The sequence below is a fragment of the Dasypus novemcinctus genome, chromosome 18 (genome assembly GCF_030445035.2).
Source record: "Dasypus novemcinctus isolate mDasNov1 chromosome 18, mDasNov1.1.hap2, whole genome shotgun sequence".
Taxonomy (NCBI): domain Eukaryota; kingdom Metazoa; phylum Chordata; class Mammalia; order Cingulata; family Dasypodidae; genus Dasypus; species Dasypus novemcinctus.
The window spans coordinates 85,973,253-85,983,995 of NC_080690.1; the positions used below are offsets into that span (position 1 = coordinate 85,973,253).

General features: G+C 40.4%; 1 pseudogene; it reads right to left on the reverse strand.

The window, feature by feature from the left end:
* Positions 1-1,545: 1,545 nt before the first annotated feature.
* Positions 1,546-2,490, reverse strand: LOC101419616 (vomeronasal type-1 receptor 1-like; annotated as a pseudogene).
* Positions 2,491-10,743: the final 8,253 nt, after the last annotated feature.

Genomic DNA, 10,743 nt, shown 5'->3' on the forward strand with positions numbered 1-10,743 from the left:
TTTTGGGCGCTGGACAAGATGGCGGAGCGGCTACATCACTTCCGGGCGCCTGCCAAGATGGCGGTGTTGTTACGTCATTTCCGGGCGCCGGCCAAGATGGCGGCGAAATCACGTCATTTCCGGGCGCCGGCCAAGATGGCGGCGAAGTCGCGTCATTTCTGGGCGCCGGCCAAGATGGCGGCGAAGTCACGTCATTTCCGGGCGCCGGCCAAGATGGCGGCGAAGTCGCGTCATTTCCAGGCGCCGGCCAAGATGGCGGCTGCATTATTTCCGGGGCAGGGCCGGAAGATGACGGGACAGGGAGGGGCGGGTAAAGGTGAGAGGAAGCGCCTTTGTTCCCGCCGGCGGGCTCGGATATAGGTGAAGGAGAAGCCGGAAGTGCGCCATTTTGGGCAGAGGTGGAAGAAGAGGGAGAAAGTCCGCTATTTTGAGGAGCTACTGAAGCAGCTTCTGCGGGTCGTGGGGAGTGCGGGCGGGGAGGTTCGCGCTCGAGAGTGGCGGCGAGCTGGTCAGACAGAGAATTTGTGTCGCCAGGATCATCGGGCTCATAGTCATTGGGTTGCTTAACCGATTTGTCTCGGATGGCTTTTGACGGCGCACCAAGGAGACAGGCGCTTATGGCTACTAGAGCAGGCAGCAGGCCGGGCGGAAAAGACTGCTTTTCATGCTCTATGGCGGAGGTGACTCGATCTATGAGTCGAGAGTATGTGTCTGGGCTCCAGAGCTGGCAGGTGGCGAGCTACGGATTAAAAGGGAGTAGCAGGTCCCAGTATTTTTGGAGCTGTTTCAGGGAAACGCGGACTCCATTGGTATCAAGCAGGGCGGCTAAAAGCCGAACCTGAGGGGTATGGTGTGAGGAGAGAGAGGCGCCCATAGTGGGAGAAGAAAAGATGGCGATGGGGTCCCTACCTGGAGAGCTGAAATGGTCGCCTGTAGACAGCAGCAGCAGCAGCAGAGAGGGGCCGGAGGGCGGTGGAAGGAAAGGATCCCGGACGAGCCCCCAACTGTGGGCTTGCTATTTTGAGCTTGCTACTTTGAGTTAGCAACCCACGAGGACCGGGTGGGCTTCCACGGCTCGGCGGTGAGCCCCTAGGCCAGCGCGTAGGCCTAGGTTCTCCAGGTGTGGGGGACGCGCGGTAAAAACCACGGAGACAGCCTGTGAGAGTGAGCTAGTCCACTTTATTGCGGAAATACACTTGATTATATAAGGTCGGGTCAAGGGAGGGGTAGGAACGGGGGCGTATTAACTACGGGGCGGTAGCGGATAGGCGGAGCTGTGCAGGCAGCTATGAGGTAGGCGGTGAAGGATAGCAACGGCTGGAAAAGGGAGATAACAAAGGCTAGGAGGAGGGGTGAAGAGAGGCAGCAACACTATATAATTACTATTGCAATGCTTATTTTATGGCTGCAGGATAAGATCCATGAGGGGAGTGATGAGGGTTCTTTTAAATGCATGGAATCATAACCTTTTCACCTGGACCTGATACTTAATCACCACACAGAAGTTAGGAAAGTATAAAGATTTCCTGAAGAAATAGGGGTCTCTTAGATGTGTGAACAGATTGGGAAAATATTTTTTTTTCTCTCCCAGCAGAAAGAGTAGAACTGTAAGACTTGGGTGTCCCTGCTGATGAGCAAAAAGGAGCTGACTGTTAGGAAATATGAAGCCATAAATATAGTCATGGTTACCAACTACAGGCCTGGATTTACAAGGACAGAAATATAGAATGTCAAAATAGAAGAGAGAAAGTAAAAGGAGACAAAGGAGCTCACCAGGATCAGGATTGTGTGTGTGGCTCGGGCCTCATGGGAAGGTTTAGGTGAGAGACTGTTGCTGTGAATGTGTTGAATTCGCTGCTTGTGCCTTTGCAGGAAAAGGACCATGGAGCCACTAGCCCAGAGCATGAGGCCCAAACATATAATGTCAAAGAAGGAAAACAAGACAGCATGTAGTTAACGCATAAATTTGTCTGGAATCAGGGTGGAGCATAAACCGTAACTTCTTTTCACACTTACATTCCTGCTGTTTACTGACTCAGATATTTTCAAAGGAACTATGATATTTAACAAGAGATGCAGGATCCAGATAAGGAAACAGAAGAAACCAATGTACTTTGGGGATCTAACTTTGAGTTCCAACCACCTAGAGTTACTGGGAGAAAGCTTAATGGATTGGAAGATGCTCAGGAGGCAGGTGGTGCTGAGGGAAACTCCCCTGCCCACTCGGTGAAGGTAAAAGACAAGCTTACATCCAGCATCACCCAGGAAATACTTCAATGCAAATGCTGCTACTGTCTGAGGGATCCCTTTGGATAAGAGCACCAAGAGGTTGGCCAACACCATTTGATTGAGAATCAAGTCTGTGGGTCTCACCTTGTATCCAGTGAGCAATGTGAAGTTATAAAGACAAAGAAGAGAGGAATTTCCCAGGATGCCCACTCCTGTCTGAGTGAGGAAAATAAACTCCATTTTGTAGTTAGAAAAACCCATCACATCATAGATTTCTAGGAAATGTGGAAGTTAATTGGAATCAGAGGAATTACTAAAGGGACAAAAAGCATGATAGTAATCAATGTCTGTTAATTTCCCATGTTTAAAATGTCACATACTTTCCCACTTTAAATGGCTACTAATATATGTGCTTATGTTTCAAAGATTATTAACTGAAGTCCTATTTAAAAGGAAAAACCTTGATGCCTATCTAAAGGGGACTGGGTGATAATACAATATGCCCACAAGACGTATTTTAAAAAATCATTTTCTATAAGTGAACACACTCTCCATTCCCTGAAATAGTGTTATCCCAGGATACGTTCTTATATTTGAAAAAAGAAAAAGAAGGAGGAGGGGGAGGAAAGTATCCACCATTGTAATTCCAAAATATGTGGAGGATTAAGCATGTTTATTTATGTGTTAATAACACTGAAAGGAAGAACCAAATAATTATTAAGATCATTTCCTATAGTTGCTGACAGTGACCATGATGGAGAGGTGTGGAGATTAGTTACACCACTTCTGCAGGGCATGGTTAAATGATTTATGAAAGTCCATCTGTACTTGTTTCAGAGCAAAAATAGCTCTGTCCTTCCTTATCTCTGCACAAACTATCTCTTTTTGCTTGAAGTTTCAAAATGGTTTCTTGCATTTCTGCCACTAGATAGGATGTGAGTCTAAAGACAAGATTTCTGGTTCCAATACAAAACATCCTTGAGAAACATCTTGGCTGAATCCAAAGATACATGATATATAAGCAAGAAAAATAAACCAAACAGAGTCCTCTCTGCATATGAGGATTGGTGTATGAGTCTTTCATTACTATGGCAGAGAGGTGAGATATAATTCATTCACATGCTAAATTTTTGACATTTCAAGGAATGTAAATATTTTACAAATCAAAAACATTTTAAAATATTAAAAGAAAAGTAAAATTATACAGAAAAAAGATTCTGTATAATTGCTAAGTTTGGTGACAATTATGTATATAGAGAAAATTATTTATTTGACTTTAGATATAGAATTTTGAATCTAAATCCTTGGTGGAATATGTCTTATAGAAAAAAAATCTGAAAATATGCTAACTCTTTTCCAATATCATATTATTAATTAAAATAATGACATTGCTATTTTGAAAAGAATTAATAAATATATCAATGCAATTGGGAATCAATTTTCATCACAAGAGAAAATGAATGCAATTATAAAATCAAAGACTTGAACACCCTGTAATTCTAAATTTCTTTGGAGTAATCACTATTAACTCATGAGGTAAATGCACACATTTTCTACTTTGTTCAACTGATAATGTCTAAATAATATTTCTACCTCATTAGCAATATGCAATTCAAGGGCAGAGACTCTGTGCTACAAATACAATTTCTCACTACACAAATAGAGTTTCATTTAAAAATTGATGATTTAATGTCTGGGTAGTAAATATTCAAGAAAACTGTGGAATATTATGAAACAAGGAAACATATGCAGGTAAGTCTGCTATCATCATCTTTGTGCACAAAAGATTAAATTGGAATAGAATTCCATTTCACAAATAATGATACAATCTGGGCATAAAAGTAAATTAAATGCAAAGGACTGAATCCTGTCAAATGAGTTATAAAACCAATACATAGCTAATGAAAAGAGTGCATTTGTATTTTTGGAAGATTATTGAACAAACTCATTATTTTTAAAGCTGCTAAAGAAAACTAGGGCATGAACCACTTTCCTTCCTTTGAGATACAGACTCTAATTTTGGAAAAATAGGAAACATTCTTCATTATAGAGGATTTATGGTTCATTAATGCAGGAACCCTAATAGAATTGAGATATAAACATATCTCAACAGCTCATAAAATAGTGGATTCAACCAATGATAATCAATGATGCTGACAAAATAGAAAAAATGATAGTGGGAAAAATAATATTGGATATCAAATACTATAGCACTTGGACACACTGTTAAATTATTTAAAAACCTTTGTAATTTGAAACACTTTCATACTTATGACAGTTACACATATACAAACTTCTTACAGAGAACTCCAAAACATCCCCAACCATCAAATACACATATACTCAATTTTATCCATTTGCCACATTTGACATATCATTCCATCTACCTGTCCATCAGTATAACAGTCCCTCTCATTATCCATCCATTTGTCTGTCTGATGTCGATCCATTTATCAATCCATTTTCTAAACAGTTGAGTATATGCTGTATACATAATGCTTCTTCAAGACTGAATACTGCCATGTACATTTCTAAGAATGAGGATATTCATTCTTAGCTGAAGTACAGTTATCAAGTTCAAGAAATTTAACATTGATGTAAAGCTTATAGTTTATATTCCAAAATTTTCATATATCTCCAAAATATTCTATTGGGCCCCCTGTCCTCCCTTATTAATCCTGTCCAGGACCATCTATTACATTTAATTGTCATTGTCTCTTTAGCTACTCATTTTTTAAAAATCATGGGAATATATACACAACATAAACTTTCTTAAATACAAACTATTATTATTATTATTATTTTTTATTCATTTTTTAAAAAATATTACATTAAAAAATATGAGGTCCCATTCAACCCCACCGCCCCCACCCCCCACTCCCCCACAGCAACACTCTCTCCCATCATCATGACACATCCATTGCATTTGGTAAGTACATCTCTGGGCATCGCTGCACCTCATGATCAATGGGTCCACATCATAGCCCATACTCTCCCACATTCCATCCAGTGGACCCTGGAGGGATCTACAGTGTCCTGTAATTGTCTGTGAAGCACCACCCAGGACAACTCCAAGTCCCAAAAATGCCTCCACATCTCATCTCTTCCTCCCATTCCCCGCACCCAGCAGACACCATGGCCACTTTTCCCACACCAATGCCACATTTTCTCTGTGGACCTTGGATTGGTTGTGTCCATTGCACTTCTATGTCAAGAGGGGGCTTAGATTCCACATGGATACTGCATGCAATCCTCCTCCTTTCAGTTGAAGGCACTCTAGGCTTCATGGTGTGGTGGTTGACATTCTTCAACTCCATGTTAGCTGAGTGGGGTAAGTCCAATAAATCAGAGTGTAGGAGTTGAAGTCTGTTGAGGTTCAGGGCATGGCTATCATATTGTCAGTCCAGAGATTCAAATCCCCTAGATATATCTTAAACCCCAGCACCAACTACAATTCCAGTAAAGTAGCATGAAAGTCTTGTGAAAAGAGATCCCATCTGAGTCCAGTTCCATCACACAGAAACACCAGCTCCAAAGAAGGGCCAACTAACATGGCAGTGAACCCCATCTGCCATGACCATAGAACCCGTGGGTCTCTTTAGTACTCAAAAGGACCAATACCTGGGGTTGTATCTACTTTATCTGTCTCTGAGACTCTGCTCAGGTGTGCATAAGGGCAATCCTTCTGACAACCTCCAGACTCTTTTTTAGAGACTCATAGCCATATAAACTCATTTCTCCTTTCCATTTCCCCCTTACATTAGGTCAAACAGCATTTTAAAGTCCTGTTATTATATGTAGACAGGGATATTCTGCTGGTCCATGTTGAACCTTTAATTCAAGGTCGTTTTCTAGTTGCATCTTCAGCTGGTATTTGGTAGTGATCCCTCAGTGCCAGGGAGGCTCATCCCCGGTTGTCATGTCCCACACTGGGGGGAATGCACTGCATCGACATGCTGAGTTTGGCTTCAAGACTGGCCACATTTGAGTAACATGAAGGTTGTCAGGAGGAAACTCCCAGGCACAGTGCTGCTCTAGGCCTTGTTCTTATTTCAGGCATATAGGCTCATAAGCATAGTCATTAGTATCAGGGGCTCACTGTTGGACCCTCATTCCTTCCTCGTTCTTACCGTTGCACCTGGGGGACTGCTGATGCTCCCCTAGGGACCATGACAGAGCACCCCTGGCCAGGAACCCAGTACCCCCTCAGCTGTTGTTTTTAATTGTTTCCACTATGAGTATATCCAAACATTACTATGCACCCTGGACATATGCCCTGTATAACTCCCTGTCAACCATATATCGCCTGTCAATAACATCCCATACCAGTATTCCTCCACTGCCATTGTTGAACCAGTCTGTGATCCAAAACTTCCTGAAAAGTGAAGCCCAATATAATGTCAGGTTCCCTTACTAGTAAAATGGAATATAGCGATGAGTTTAAAGGTTAGATCTAGAATACGTATTGATTTGGAAAAAGTCTACATCCTATCTTTTTCTTTTCTTTTTTCCTAATTATTGAGCTTCTCTTCACACGAGGCTTAGATCACAGTAATTCATATATACAATATACAGTACTCCCACACATCCACCGTAAAACCTTTTCCCTTCCACAGCAATAATCTTATAACTTATTCATATCATATTTACTTAAACTGATGTACAGACTCTGAGACAATAGCTTTCAAACAAGGTGACATCTGTGCTTACATTGTGGTCCGTACTTTGGGATATACAGTTTTCTAAATTTTTAGTTATCCTATGTTTTACATTATGGTTTACATTATTAGTCTGTCGTACCCTATATGTTTTTGGTGTAATATTACATGTTTTATATCCATCCTCGTGTAATCTCGTGAAACTCCACTCTTACCCCTACATTTACCTTGGTTCCATCCATTCAACATCCATTTTCCCTCTCCTTGAGGCCCACAGCGACAGCCAATCTCCATTTCCCGAGGTCCAGAGATACTTGCAACAGTGTTCAGGGCCTGACTTGCTCAACTGCCCTAATGCCCTGGGAGCCACCCTTTCTCTCGAGAGATACAGTTCCTTCTATTTGATGGCATTAGTCCTCCCAAGTATGTGGGTCCACCCCAACTCTCACTACTTGAGTCTCTACCCAATGGTACAACCCACCTTGGCAAAATGAGCATTCAGACATTCCCCAGGAGTCTGTCCAGCATCAGACCATCCCCTCCGAGCATCCTAAACAGGTAACCCTCGTAATGATATTTTGATATGATTTTCTCAGCATTTTACTCTCAACCAACACCTGACACTCTCCTATGTTCGTATGTTGCCCCTCCCTACCCCCAATTTTGTGGGCAATATTACCCATCCACCCATCCCCAGCCCCCCTCAAACCCGCAAAGCCCCACCCAAAGACAACCCCTTGCCCCCATTTTATGTCTTCTTTGTGCTTATACTTACTGCCAGCTCATCATCAATTCCACCCCTGCAGACATCAGCTCACATCCTTCCTCCACCCCCCAATTTCCTGTAAGCCTATCTTCAAGTCTCTAGCTCTCTGAGGCAGCTTGCTTACTTCATATCATTGAGGTCATGTAGTATTTGTCCTTCAATACCTGGGTTGCTTCACTCAACATAAGGTTCTCAAGATTCATCCATGTTATCACGTGTGTTTGTAGTGTATTGGTTCTTACAGCTGAGTAGTATTCCATTGTATGTATATACCACATTTTATTGACCCACTCATCTGTTGATGGGCATTTGGGTTGATTCCAACTTTTGGCAATAGTGAACAATGCTGCTATGAGCATTGGTGTACATATATCAGTTTGTGTTCTTGTTTTCAGTTCTGCTGGGTATATACCCAGCAGTGGTATTGATGGGTCATATGGAAAATCTATGGTTAGCTTTTTGAAAAACTGCCAAACTGTCCTCCAGAATGGTTGGATCCTTCTGCATTCCCACCAGCAGTGGATGAGTGCTCTCCTTTCTTCACACCCTCTCCAGCATTTGTATTCTTCTGTTTTTTTCATAGCTGCCAATCTTATGGGAGTAAGATGGTATCTCATTGTAGTTTTGATTTGCATTTCCTTGATAGCTAGAGATTTGGAGCATTTTTTCATGTGCTTTTTAGCCATTTGTATTTCTTCTTTGGAGAAGTGTCTGTTTTAATCTTTTTCCCATTTTTTAAATGGGTTGTTTATCTTTTTGTTTTCAAGATATAGGTGTTCTTTATATATGCAAGTTATAAGTCTCTTATCATATATATGGTTGCCAAATATTTTCTCCCACTGTGTGGGTTCCCTTTTTACTTTCTTGATAAACTCCTTTGAGGTGCAGAAGGCTTTAATTTTGAGGAAGTCCCATTTATCTATTTGTTCTTTTGCTGCTCATGCTTTTGGTGTGATATTCATGAAGCCATTTCCTATTACAAGGTCCTGTAGATGTTTCCCTACACTGCTTTCCAAGGTCTTTATGGTCTTGGCTCTTATATTTAGGTCTTTGATCCATCTTGAGTTGATCTTTGTATAAGGTGCAAGATGGTAATCCTCTTTAATTCTTCTACATATGGATATCCAGTTCTCCAGGCACCATTTGTTGAATAGGCCATTCTCTCCCAGTTGAGAGGGTTTGGGGGCTTTACCGAATATTATATGGCTATATATATGAGGTTCTATATCAGAACTTTCAATTCAATTCTGTTGGTCTGTGTGTTTTTCCTTATGCCAATACCATGCTGTTTTCACTACTGTTGCTTTGTAGTATGTTTTGAGGTCAGGTAGTGTGATTCCTTGAATTTCGTTTTTCTTTTTCAAAATGTCTTTGGCTATTCGGGGCCTCTTTCCTTTCCAAATACATTTCATAGTTAGTTTTTCTAGTTCCTTAAAGAAGACTGTATTGATTTTTATTGGGATTTCATTGAATGTGTAGATCAATTTTGGCAGGATAGACATCTTAATAATATTTAGTCTTCCTATCCATGAACAAGGAATATTCTTCCATTTATTTAGGTCTTCTTTGATTTCCTTGAACAGTCTTGTATAGGTCTCAGTGTATAAGTTTTTTACATCTTTAGTCAAATTTTTTCAGAAATATTTGATTTTTTAATTTACTATTGTGAATGGTATTTGTTTCTTTATTTCCTCCTGATCTTGCTCATTATTGGTGTACAGAAATGCTACTGATTTTTGTGCATTGATCTTTTTTTTTTTCCCATTCTTGCAAGATCTTTAATAAAAATTCTTTTCTTCTCCACAGTCAGGTGAGCTTTTGTTCTCTTACAGGTGCAGCTTTCTTTCTTTTTTTTATTATTATTTTTTTTATTGACTTTGTAACAATATTACATTAAAAATATATATGTGAGGCCCCATTCAATCCCACCCCCCCACCCCCCCTCTCCCCCCCCCAACAACACTCGTTCCCATCATCATGACACATCCATTGGATTTGGTAAGTACATCTTTGGGCACCTCTGCACCTCATAGACAATGGTTCACATCATGGCCCATACTCTCCTCCATTCAATCCAGTGGGCCCTGTGAGGACTTACAATGTCCGGTGATTACCTCTGAATGTGCATTGATCTTATAACCTGCAACTTTACTAAAATCATTTATGAGTTCTAGAAGCTTTGTTGTAGATCTCTCAGGGTTTTCTATGTATAGGATCATGTCATCTGCAAATAATGAAATTTTGACTTCTTCCTTTCCAATTTGAAATGCCTTTTATATCTGATTCTTGCCTCAGTGCTCAAGCAAGTACTTCTAAGACAATGTTAAATAGAAGGGGAGACAATGGGCATCCTTTTCTTGTTCCTGACTTTAGAGGGAAGGATTTTAGGATTTCTCCATTGTAAACAATGTTGGCTGTAGGTTTTTCATATATACTCTTTATCATGTTCAAAAATTTCCTTGTATTCCAATCTTTTGCAGTGTTTTTATCAAGAAAGGGTGCTGTATTTTGTCAAATGCTTTTTCTGCATCTATAGATAGAATCATGTGATTTTTTTCTTTCAATCTGTTTATATGGTGTATTACATTGATTTTCTTATGTTGAACCATCCTTGCATACCTGGAATGAATCCCACTTGGTCATGGTGTATAATTCATTTAATGTTTTGTTGTTGAATACGATTAGCAAGTATTTTGTTAAGTATTTTTGCATCTAGGTTCATTCGAGAAATTGGTGTGTAATTTTCCTTTTTTGTGGTGTCTTTGTTTGGCTTTGGTACTAGGGTAATGTTGGCATCATAGAAGAAGGTAGGCAATGTTCCTTCTGTTTTGATTTTTTGGAATATTTTCAGCAGGATTGGTGTTAGTTCTTTCTGGAATGTTTTGTAGAATTCAGCTGTGAAGCCATCTGGCCCTGGGCTCTTCTTAGTTGGGAGGTTTTTAATGACTGATTCAATCTCTTTACTTGTGATTGGTTTGTTAAGATCATCAATTTCTTCTTTCATCAATATGGGCTGCTTATGTGTTTCTAGGAATTTGTCCATTTCCTCTGAATTGTTGTTTTTGTTGGAATATAGTTTTTCAAAGTATC